The following is a 13,212-nucleotide window of genomic DNA, read 5'->3' on the forward strand; positions in this document are numbered from 1 at the left end:
CTTTGCAGTCAATGACTGCCTGAAGTCTGGAGCCCATGGACATCACCAAGTTTCCACTGAGTTTCCTCCCTGGAGATGCTTTGCCAGGCCTTCACTGCAGCCACCTTCAGTTGCTGCTTGTTTGTGGGTCTTTCTGCCTTCGGTCTTGTCTTCAGTAAGTGAAAAGCATGCTCTATTGGGTTGAGATCAGGCGACTGACTTGGCCATTGAAGAATATTCCATTTCTTTGCCTTCAAAAAGTCTTGAGTTGCTTTCGCAGTATGTTTAGGGTCATTATAAACCTGCATTGTGTCTTGGTTTCATCCAAAGTATCTTATTCCAGAACATGGGAGGCTTTTTTAGATGTTTTCTGGCAAAGTCTAATCTGGCTTGAATATTACCAGTGGTTTGCATCTTGTTGTAAACCCTCTGTATTTACATTCATGAAGGCGTCTCTTGATTGTAGATTTTGACAATGATATGCTTACCTTCTCCAGAGTATTCTTGACTTCTGTTGATGTTGTGAAGGGGTTTTTCTTCACCAAGGAAAGGATTCTGCGATCATCCACTTTAGTTGTCTTCCGTGGTCTTCCAGGCCTTTCGATGTTGTTCAGCTCACCAGTGCTTTCTTTCTTTTTAAGAATGTACCAAATTGTTGATTTGGCCACTCTTAAAGTTTATTCTATTTCTCTGATAGGTCTCTTTTGTTTTTTCATCCTAATAATGGCCTCCTTCACTTGCATTGAGATCTCCTTGGACTTCATATTGGTAGCTCCAGTTGAACAGCTGACAAATGCCAACTCAATACCTGATATCAACTCCAGACCTTTTATCTGCTTCATTTGTCTTGAAGTAATGAAGGAATGGGCCGCACCTGGTCAGTTAACTTCTTGTCAGTCAATTGTCCAAATACCTTTGAGCCCCTGAAAATGGAAGTACTTTGCTTAAAATGGCTGTAATTCCTAAATTGTAAATGCCATATAAATGCCATGGAATCTCTTAAAATAAAGCTGAAAGTCTACACTTCGATCACATCTTTATTGTTTTATTTTAAATCCATTGTGGTGGTGTATAAAGGCAAAATCACAAAAACTCTATCATTGTCCAAATACTTCCAGACCTAACTGTATATATATATATATATATATATATATATATATATATATAGTGTCTTTCATTTAGAAATAAAAAACAAATGAACACAACATAGACAGACTTTATATAATGCAGTGACTATATCTTTTGTTAATGACCATGAGTGAATTTTCAGAATTGTAAGATTAAGATCAGCAAACAGCATAATTGAAGGCATGGGTCATCTAGCTGCCATGCTGAATGTACAAAATGTCCAACAGCTCAGAAATAGAAAGTGATGATGTTGGCATGTTATTGCTCTTGTGCTGACAGACAGACAGAAAGACAGAAAGAAAGAAAGAAAGAAAAAAGAAAGAAAACAAGAAAACCACCCATTGAATGGTATTACAGTGGTGAAAGAGATTTGAAAGTAGTTTAGACATGTGTGTGCTGTTAGGAAACAGATGGAAGGCTACAGCATGGGGAACAGGAACCTATGTATGCCAGCAGTCCTGTGACCATGGCTAAAAAAAAATATATATATATATCCATGCCCATGCTTTCAAATCACACATGCACGTCAGAGTTATGATTGGTTATCTGACAAACCATGGGAACTGCTCAGGATTTAAATACAGAGCAGGACAGACAGCGCTCAGTAATTATGGGAATGTCATAATAATTACAGTATGTGTAATGCTCAGTGTATGTATAGACAGCACAGACAGACAGTACTGCCTGCTGAGTGTCAGTAGCACAGGAACGTGTCACTTCTCTGTCACTGTCCATAGGTGTATCAAAAGAAACAAATGACCTTTTAATAAAAAAAAAATCACTCATCAAATCATCTGACCACACATTGGTGTGGGTGTACTTACGAACACGATACCAATTTACAAAGATAGCATTGTTAATATGCAAAGAGGGAAAAGAAAAAAAAAAACGGAGGCCCTTCAAGGAAATCCAACACAACATGTGTACACAATACAAATGAAAAGCTCAGAGACACCAATGTATGTTTTCCATTCATTTATCTAAATGTGGACAAAAATTGGGAAATAAATATTAAATACACACATGTATATTTAAGATACACACATGTATCTTAAATATACATTATACCACAGTGCAGGTGAATGCTCAAATCTGATTGGTCAGAAGGTGTTGATTAATTTTCTATAACAGCGGCTGCAAGGCAAATCACAGGTTTATATTAATGCACTTTATATAATACAATAGTAACAGCTAATTCACAGGGACTTGTATGGTAAAAAAAAAAGCACGTATTCGTTGATGTAGGGAAGTTTTCCATGAGGAGATGTTAACATTTATGGAAGCAGTGCTTTGTAACAGTCACAGGAAATTCTACAGGATAGAGGAGATTACACTTTGTGCTTCTATGTTTGCTTTTTTTGTCTTGCGAAAGATAAAGAGAAGCTGGTGAGGGAACTACTGTTTATAGCTGATATAACATACGTGATAACAGGAACTAACTTGTCTTTTGGATGTTCCACAATGTTGTATGCAACTGTGAATTGATAAAAAGTATGAGGTCTCATTCTTTAATAAATGATTTTTTAAAAAAAGTAATCATTGACAAATTACTGTGATTTCGAAAATAATCAACTTTGCTGTGGAAAAAGTTACTCCGCTTCATGTCAGACCGCATCACACCAACTGGTCATTGATTATTTTCCTATAACAGCATGTGTGGAGTGTTTTATTCCTTATTTCAAAATTTACTGCTTAAATAAAATGTAAAAATATTTTTTCAGATTACTTCACATTTTATATTTTGCTGACACTTGACATTTTGTCACTTGGTGGTTCGAGTCAGTTTTTCATGCAGCATCACTCTTGAGTGTGTTGGCTGTCTCAAAACACACACACACACACACACACACACACACATACGGACTGTATATACTGTACATCACTCAGTTATGAAAAATCGTTAACCATATTTGACTGCATTCCCGTCATATGGCTGCTGTTTGGATATGCTTTAAAGACGCTTTTTTTTTTTTTTTTTTTGGACACGCAAAATACTCTGCACTGGATAATGTCAGTAGATTCCAGACATATCCAGAACTAACTGTGACCTCAGTCTTTCAACTTAAAACATACTGTGTAACTAAAGACCATGAAGAATGAAGCATCTGAGTTTCTCTCTCCATCTGAATGTGATTCATTGGGTTCCACCGGTTCTTTTTTTTTTTTTTATTTAAACCGGAGACATTCACCCACCAGAGAACATACCAGATGGTCCAGCTCATGGAGAGACCCTTTTTTTGTTCCTTTCTTACACATATTTTTTGGACACAGTCGTCCATCTAGCCATTGCAAATACAACACAGAAGACAAGCTGAAGGGTTATATAGTACATTCGGGGAAATTATTTTTCCAGGAGAGTAAGAACATTTCTTAGATATCCTGTGAGTTTTGGCACGTGGAGAAATGTGGAAATAATCAGTGTTTTTGGAGCATAGAAAGAAGAGGGAAAAATAAAAGGGGGGCAGGTGGCATTTTTCACACTTAAAATAATAGTCATGGGGAAAAAACAAATTGACACAAATTTTCCACTTACGTCAAATGTAGTCCATCAGCAGTGACACAGATCTTTTACCTTCTCCTAGAAGTGGTGCGGATCATATTGTAATTCAGATTTATAGATTTAAACAATGGATTTCTGGCATATTGTTTACCCCTTACCAGTCACTTGACCCCAGATTGTGTGGGTGTGGATTTGTGTATGCAGATGTTACTAATTTACATAGATAGTAGTCCTACATTAGTACATAAAAGCTAGCAGAAGAACAGGAAGTACATCACAGTGAAACATTATTGAGCACAGACATATATGATCTACCCAAGCAATGTACACTAAAGCAGGTGTGATAAATTTGCAATAAGTCCTGTTACTAGTTGTCCAAGCTAGGCTCATAGATCTGGTGCAAAACTCAGTGGAAAATGTGTGTAAAGTTTTTGTGTAACAGGAAAATCATTGGCCCATCATCAAGGGATTGCAAGTTCAAATCCTGCCAATGCCACAACCACATGTAAAAATTGGCCGTGCCCTCTGGGTGAGAGAGACGTCATTACTCTCTCCTCTGTAAGAGAGACACTAACCAATCTGTAAGTTCATGTCTGTCGAAGCTTTTCTGTGAGTGCGTTACTTTGCTCTGTGACGCAGTGGTTCAAAAAGATGCTGTTGACTAGCTTCATGTGTCTTGAAGCACGTTAGCCTTCAGCCTCCCAGGCTGGTAGCTGTCGCATGATAGTGGAGAGCTCAGTAGAAAATGGGGGAGAAATAAAAATTAATAAATAAATAAATAAACAAACAAACACTGCTGCCTAAACTTTAATGCTAAGAGGACTCACAGGGCTTTGAGGCTTTATTTAAAGATTCCTACAGTAGTACATAAAAGCTAGCACATATGATCAAGGACATACTCTCAGAAAGATATGTAATTCATATTTAAGAAGCATTCAATACTAAGCAAGTCATTATTCGATTAAAATGCAAGAACTGTAATTAAAAAAGAGGAAAAACACTCAAAACGCTAGTGTAGTGAAAATAATTTGCAAGACAGCAAAAAAAAAAAAAATCACAGTGGCATAGTCTTAAGGAGCCTTAACATATATAATACTTAGGACAAAAAATTCAAATCTTTGATGCATATACTGTATAAATGTAGAGTCACCAGAAACATAGCAAACAAAAATATATTGAATTTCAGTGAATATATCTAATATTTCTGATTATGAGATTGTCTTGCCCCATAACCAATATGGCTTATATTCAGGCATTTATTATTATTATAAGTAAAATTATCTGCAAATAGAGCAAAAAAAGGTCAAGGTTAAAATTAGTAAAGATGTCTACAAACAGCATTAATATTCTTATTTTTGTTTTTATTGTAATCTCATAATGAGAACTCTTATACAAATTTGACTACATATTTTCACAAAATATTGCAGGAAAAATAACAGCCCAAAAGAACACCACATAGTGCAATCTAAGGACAACACGATTATCATCATGTGGCCAAAAAAAAGGCTTCTTGCTTCTTTTAGATCAAGAGGCCCTTTTCATTAAAAGGCACAAGGCTAATATTATTTGCACATCACATTTGTGTAAGGAGCAGATGATGGGGAGGGTCGAGCACACCGCCATGTCATTAAATGAAAACAAATACACTTTACTGATCGCCATGGTCATAAACCGCAAAGGAGACTTTGTCTCTGTGTAAACTAGCTCCATGACTACGAGAGCTGAGCAATGCAATCGAGTGAGAGAGCACGGGTCAGGAAGTTTTTCCTCAACAGCCCTTCCATACGCTTAAAGGAAAAATACAGTCTGAATGACTTGCACGTTAAGCTTTAAATTTAACAATGATCTTCAAAAGTTTCTGAGATATATTTTGTAATGAAATTCTGAGTTGACTTTTTTAGTTTTGTTGGTCTGTTTTCACTTACATTACCCACAATGCAATTCGACTATCTGCTGATAGTGGCAACACTAAGGTTTAGCCTTTGATTCATCTCTATCTAAAGAAATTGTTGCAGCGGCGCTTTAACCTGTTCAGCTCTCTCACCTCCACATCTGTACATTCTGCTCATCTGTACATTCTGATCAGCTTCCGAAGCTTCATCTGTAGCCGAGGCGAGTCTCTGCCATAACTCAGCGCAACCGCATCATATGGCTACACTGCATTCTGTTTGCCGCACTGATGTCAGCAACATGTCCACTATTTCTACATTGGATTTCTCACTGATATGACTTTGCTGGAAAATGGTGAGTGAGTAAGGAAGCTCTTTTGTTTTTACGAGCTAACAGTAAAATCTGACGGTTATCCCTTATGTTAGAGAGTGCTGAATTTTTTTTCTCCTATTAGATGCCTTTGTAACTGTGCTAGCAAAAACAGCGTCACCTTGTGACATCAGTGTGGCAAACAACTGATAAGTTCTCATGGGAATAATGAAAAAACACAGCACCCACCAACAAATTAGCACTAAAATCACTAAACACATAAACATATTTAATGTGTTTCAGAGTGTTTTCCTTTAACCACCCACATTTACCACTTTTGTTTTGAATACTGCTGTGGATATTGTTGTACTTATTCAGAACTCAACCCTGATGAATCTCAGACATGATGAAGTCCAGAACTGACAGCAAACACCCCCCCTTCCCGCCAACACACACACACACACCGACACACAATTTTCTCCCTAATTTAGTCTTGGCCAATTCCCATCCACCAGTTAGGTCTCCCATGAGACATCATGCGACGACCAACGACCAGCGAGGACGAAGGCTATCATGTTCTCCCTCAGAGGCACGTGAAGCTAGCCAACTGCATCTTTTCAAACTGCTGCTCATGACACATCGGGGGCAGCATAACATACTCTGTTCGTGTGCTATCTGCCCTCTTCTGCATTCATGAGCTCACAGATGCCCATGATTGGCTAGTCTCGCTGTGATTGACAGGAGAAAGAGAGTATGTAACCCTTACCTCCCTGAGAGCATGGCCAGTTATGCTTTCTTGGACTCCCAGAGTGGGGCCACTTTTGACCCAAAACTAAGACTGGTTAAATTTTGTAACTTTTGTCCAAATCCTGGAAAGAACTGGAAGGTGCTCAATTCTTATGTAGCCATATTTGCTTTAACATAGTCCGCTCTGGACACAGCCCTGGACTGACCTGATATCATCTCCTTGGCAACAAAAAGGCATCTTTTGCAGACTGTGTTTGCACTCTACTTCACAATTATTGGCACCTCTTAAGGCTGGGCAAAAATGATATATAAAATAAACAACTGGATACAGTGCTTACCTTTTCTCAGACAAAAAACAATTCTTATAACAGCCAAGCAGTGAAATGCAATGGAGTGAGGAAACACGTGTCAGGATGTTTGTCTCACCAGCCACTACATAGGTTTAACCACATTAGCCTACCAACAAGACAGCGAATTAGTGATGACTAGTCTATTATCTAGCCCACATCCCCTAAAGAATGAGGATGAACTCACAGATAGACCACTTCTAGTGCAAAATCTAAAAGCATGAGACATGGTAGTCATTCTCAACCCTTATGTGTAAACCCAAGCATATTTGTCCATGTTCAACCCCAGAATGCCCACATTTTTACAGAAGTGGCAAAAATCAGTTTCATGTGGTCTTCCATGAGACCTAACAGGGTGGCCATGACATGACAACATCTCCATGACAACAGAAAGTCAGGTATTAGAGTGTGTTCATGAACTGATCATTGTGAACCACAAAGGAAGCCACGAAAAACATCTGAAGTCTCTATTCATCATAATATTTATATTTCCTGAATGTTTCTATTAGTTACTCCTACATTTGACATCTATCTGGTCTACTACTAAACACATAAAGTTGTTCATATTTATTGGCACCCTTCAAGAGAACAGGCAAGATTACATTACATAAACATTAAACAGTATGATGGAGAAACTAATGAAACTTCCTCTTAAAAAGTAATTCTCAAATTTTTTTAAATAATAGCATTTTATAGCACTCAAGAAATGTGGCAAAAATTATTGGGCACCACTATTGATCCATTATAAATTCTGTACTGGGACATTTTAGCCCACCTGGTTACCTCTGAGGATACAACTCAGCCATTAATAAATCTTCCAAAAACATAATAAATAAATACAAAAAAACTGACACAAAATTAATGTCTTGAAAAGATTTGATCCCCATTGAAAACATTCCACATAACACAAACTGAAGAATATAAAGGAGTAAAGTAGACCAAGATTCTGGACAGCCTTAATAATTATGAAACGAGTGTATTGCAGAAAACAATTGCATTTAGTATAGTCATATTTAATAATTTTCTTGTAGAATGCCAATAATTCTGAGGTGACTATTTTCAGTGACGTGTTTTAGGTCTGATTAGGGTCCTTTATAAAACTAGACACACGAATGAACACAGAATGAACACAGTCAACAAGAACCCTCAGATTGTTTCTGTCCCTCATGCACACTACACACATACACACACAAACATGCAAACATTAAGCATGCAAATACAAGTACGGCAGAAATATGCAGTGAGATAAATACGTAAATACACTCATGCAGCTGTATAAACACCACACTGTATTTAGTGGTCAGTGCAAGCGGCAGGAGTTTTTTTTCTTCATTCCTTTCATTCCCTGACTGAGTGGAAAGAAAAATCAATGTACCACTGGCTAAAGGGACTTTATTACTGCTTGCATGCAACCCCCTAATGAAATCAAGTCTAATTGAGGAGCTGCTGCTGCAAATAGTAGGCATTTTTTTATTTTTTTTAACAGGGACGTTTGAACGGTCAGTGTAGTAAAACTAAAATGCCAAACATCTGTAGCTTCAGATTTTCAAAAAAAAAAAAAAAGTAGTATATGAACTGAAATTAGAAAATTTTTCTACCAACATGGTCTGGAAAAGTAACTATTTGCTTGTTATGACTTCAATCAAACCATCATTTTGTAGATTACTGAATTATTTTTAAAAAAAAATTAATCTCTGATGATAAATCAGGAAGTAGCGATTATCATCAAATCATCAGAATCCCTGATATAGACATCTTTATGTGGTGTTTTCTAATAATTTCTTATTTCTTCCTACTTTTTTTCGTTTAGGATTTTTGGGGAGAAAAACCCTGTGGGAAAAAAGGGACAGGATGATAGTTGTGCATGACTAAACAGTGAATGTGAAAATAATGTTTATTCACACCATTTTAATCCTAAATGAGGCCATTACAATTACTATAATAACATTAGGGCTGTGTGATATGACAATATCCTATTATAGAAAAAAATTTAAGTCAAAATCTTTAAGATTTGTTACAAATATGTAAAGTTTCAAAATGAAAATGTAAGGAATTAAAGGATTGGGTATTTGATTGGGATTGGGTATTTGATACTCGAAGTACAAATTCTCTAAAACAATAGTCGAGTACATTTCCTCAAGTACTTTCCACCTCTGCTTGCTAATACCTGTGCCTCACTGAAAAATAGCTAACCATAACACAATGCTAGTGTGAACCTGTTAGCATGAAGTCATGGTGCGTTCATAAGGAAACCGAAAAAAGTGTGCTTTTGTCATGTGAATGTGAACACATGATAGATTTACCAATCACAGTTGTGTGAACACCATTGCTAGGCAACCGGGAAATACAGATGCCTAGCATAAACTAGCTTATGAACATGAGACTAATGATATATCTAGCTGGCACATAGCAGTGAAGTTGACTAGAAATGAGACAAAAATGTTGAGAATGTCAACATTTACCTCAGATGTGTTGGTGAATTACCATGAAAAGACTCCGTACGACTAAAATTAAACTTAGCATAGATGCAAATTGAACTTTCAACAAGGTCCGCCATAATGAAAATCATCAACCCTGTGCTACAACTCTATTACTAGACTATTAATAGTTACTAGCATTTTTTGCTAATTTTTAAATGAATGAAACCTCACAGGAGAAACCCTTTTTGTTCCAGGCGCTTTAGGCCGTGTCTAGACTACACCCAAAGCCCTCAGCAGAAATGCAGCAAAATGAGTTTTTTAATATAACAATGTTCTACTGGGCCTAAAAGGGCTTATATCAAATAAAGCTACAGTTATTATCCCTGAGCCCCAAGAGTTTAATAAAAAACAGATTTGATCTTTCCTTGTGCACTCTCCCCTCCTGGTGAGGCCAAGAGTGCTATGATAGCTGATCTCAGACCAGTGTATGTGGTTCACCTCTAGTATTAAATGTTAGAACAAAACTGATCCAAGAGCAGTCCACATTTTCTCCAATTCTCCTGGTTCTGTGATGATCTGTGATGTAAGCTACAAACCACAGTGACAGAATGACAAGCTTTTGGTTTTCTTTTCAAATCTGACTTTTTACACTGATCCAAGGCAATGTTACTCTTGCACTTACAGAGCTAATTTAAGTGACAGGTGTAAAATGCTGATTCTGGATCAGCATTAAAAGGGCAGCCTGTCACCTGCTGCAAGCCGTTGTTCTCTGTAAATGTCGTAGCAGTTCTCTCTCACACTGTTCTCTTTGCCAAGTCGAGCTTCCGCACCACGGCAGTCCGGTACGTCTCACGCTGAGCTCTCTGCGGGCGCTAAAGGCCGCCAGCATCAGTCAGCGGCGGGGAACAAAAGCAAGGGCGCGGGCCTATGATTTTCAGCATCCTGGCCCCCCGCCAGCCCCAACACTGGGCCCTTTTGGAGTAAAAAAGGCTCCTACTGGGTGCAGAAAAGGCCAGGAAAGAACTAAGAAGCGAGAAAGCATGGGGAATCCATCGTCTCCAAGGTAAGGACATTGTGCACACAAAGATGGATTTATTAATAGCACATGCACAGCATACACTTTTACACTTGGTGCAAGCACGCATACACACACACACACAACCACACAGGAAGGTCCTTGAGCAATCAACTGCCTCAGTATGTTTCACATATCACCAGGAAATGCAGACTGACAAGCAGGAAATGTGCCGAGAGCTCATGCCCCGTGAGCTTTGGCTCTTGGCTTTTGCAGAGCTTTAATACATGGCTTACAAGCAGATTATTGGGATGAAAAAAAAAATTAAAGGACTGAAAAGAGTGAATGGAGGATTAGTGTCTCATGAGCCAGATAAAATGACCTGTGGGTGGAAAATATTACTTCAGGGATCTCAGAGAGGATTGTGAGACCAAAATGGATGTTATCTTACTCTTTTTTTATATATTCATTCATTTCTCCTAGGGACACTACACAACCTACAGCATCAAACCCTGTAGAGATGTTGTATGCATTTTATATTATTATTTTAAATCTAGATAAACATAATACCCTTGGGTAACATATTTGTCCTTGAGATGCAGTAGCAGAGAATTAAATAGAATTCAATGGCCTTGATGAGCCATTAACCCATATACTACAGAGATCCACAGCACCCCTAGTGCTCATACAGTGTCAGCACATGGGTGTGCCCCGAGCTGTTTTTCCACAATAACATAAACCTGGTGCTGAATCTGATACGGCTAAGTGTTTTAAAGTGTACTGTACTACATAAGGAATAAAAAGCCATTAGTCAGTACCCTACCTAGTCAGCTTGGGAGCCATTTGAAATCCCGACCATGTATCTTTCCTGTCTCCTGTATCTGGACAGTGTTATCCATCCTTGAGCTCTGGACTCCGCCTGACACTCTGCAGACGCTCTTCAGCTCAGAGATGGATCCTCTAACAGGAAACCGATGAGCGATTTGAATCATTTTGTTTCTAGGATGAAAATCACACTCTGAAGTGGATGATGCTGTTGCAAGTCAACCTTGGATGCAAGTATCAATGGCAAGATCGATTGATATCAATGTTAATTAGCGGCTGCTTTTGTTTGCCCTCCTTGCGCCAGCGCTCATCCAAATGAACGGCTGTTTGTTTGCGGCCTGAAATCCAATTTAGTGCAAGATGACAAGCAACAGCCTCTCCTCCTGCTCCTAAGACCTGATCATATCACTGCCTGTTGACAAAAGCCAGTCTCAGTTATTCCTGGAGCGCTCTGTAAGCTAAAGTTAGCTCCATCAAACTTCATTTACCTTAGCATTTATATTCACTTTTCCATGTTTCTCAGAACAGAGCTGTATTACATAAGAAATAAACTTGGGGTTGTGCTATTCTAGGAAAACTAATCAACGACAGGGTGGCGTGTGACAGCTGACAAAAGCTGTGATACTGATTATTTTCATATAACAGCACACTCTGAAGTGTTTTATTCCTCTTAAACTACAGCATAATTACTATTCGTATATTAATTAAAAAGTGACACTCTACCTTTTATACCTTTTATAGTTACATTTAATGTTGTGTAACATACATGACACAAGCTAATTTCTGTTACTTATTATAGCTGTATAGCTTAAATTTATAACTAACATCTACCCCCCTTGAGAATGCTGTACAATTTGGCCAATTACTATTTTCATTAATTTTCCCACACACTGCTGAAACTCTATCTATTTAGATATTTCTGAGAATTTCTGAGAAATGACAGCACTGTGGTTATATCACATATATCACATGTTTAGGTCCCAGATTTACAGGCTCAGAGTTTAGCCCCTTTGGCCATTGTGTGAATGTTTGCATCAGGATATGTGTGTGCGTGTGTGTATCTGAAGGCAAGAGGGAAAAACAGCTGTGGCCCTCCATCTGTCATCAGCATCAGTTCCCAAACACTGGAGCATTACAGGAACATCAATTTAGTCACACTGCAAGGACGAACGATGAAAATGATGAAAAGGGAAAAAAAAAAAAAAACAATATTAAGGATGATGATTGAATTTTATTGTTAAGAGCAATCTACTTTTCAAACTGGACATTCTAAAACAATTAATGTGGCTTATGAACCAAAATAACAACCAAGCAGCACCAAATTTCTCACACACTTACCTTGTCATAAACACTACATTCTGCCACGGGAGCAACCATTTGATATCTTAAAGGAAACAGCTTAATGGCTTACACTTTACTGGTCATAATCTCTCTGCTATGAAAAGAATGATAAATAAGGAATACAACACAATGGGGCATGCTGTTATAGGAAAATAATCAATAACAGAATGTCCCAAAGCATTTTATTCCCCTTATACACCTGCAATTTGCCAATAATGAGTGAATGAAATTTTTATTCATTAAATAATGACACATCATACTTTTTACCCATTTATAGTTACATTTAATATTGTGGAATGTCCATGTGTTAGTTGGCCAGTAGGTGATGAGCAGATTTGACAGTAGCTCTGGTTGCAAGGTTTAATGTTCTAATATGCTGTTGTTTCTATAGCAACATCATACATACATGTTCTATATAAACAAAAATGTGCAGTTGTTGATGTTAAGCTGTTTTCTTAAAAAATGTTCCTATGGATATGAAACAATTAACATTAAAATGATCATGTTCTCTCATGTTTTCTTATTACTGTTTTGTCCTTTCATATTAGATAGGGTTTATGACAATGTAGGTGTGTGAGAGGCTTGGATGTTATTTTGGTATATTATTATTATTTAGCCTTTTAGAATATCCCCAAATAATACATAATTACATAAATTGCAGGAAAATATGTTCATCATGCTTTCATCTGATGTCTGTGGTCCAATTTATTC

The sequence above is a fragment of the Pangasianodon hypophthalmus genome, chromosome 26, assembly GCF_027358585.1.
Source record: "Pangasianodon hypophthalmus isolate fPanHyp1 chromosome 26, fPanHyp1.pri, whole genome shotgun sequence".
In the NCBI taxonomy this organism is placed as follows: Eukaryota; Metazoa; Chordata; class Actinopteri; order Siluriformes; family Pangasiidae; genus Pangasianodon; species Pangasianodon hypophthalmus.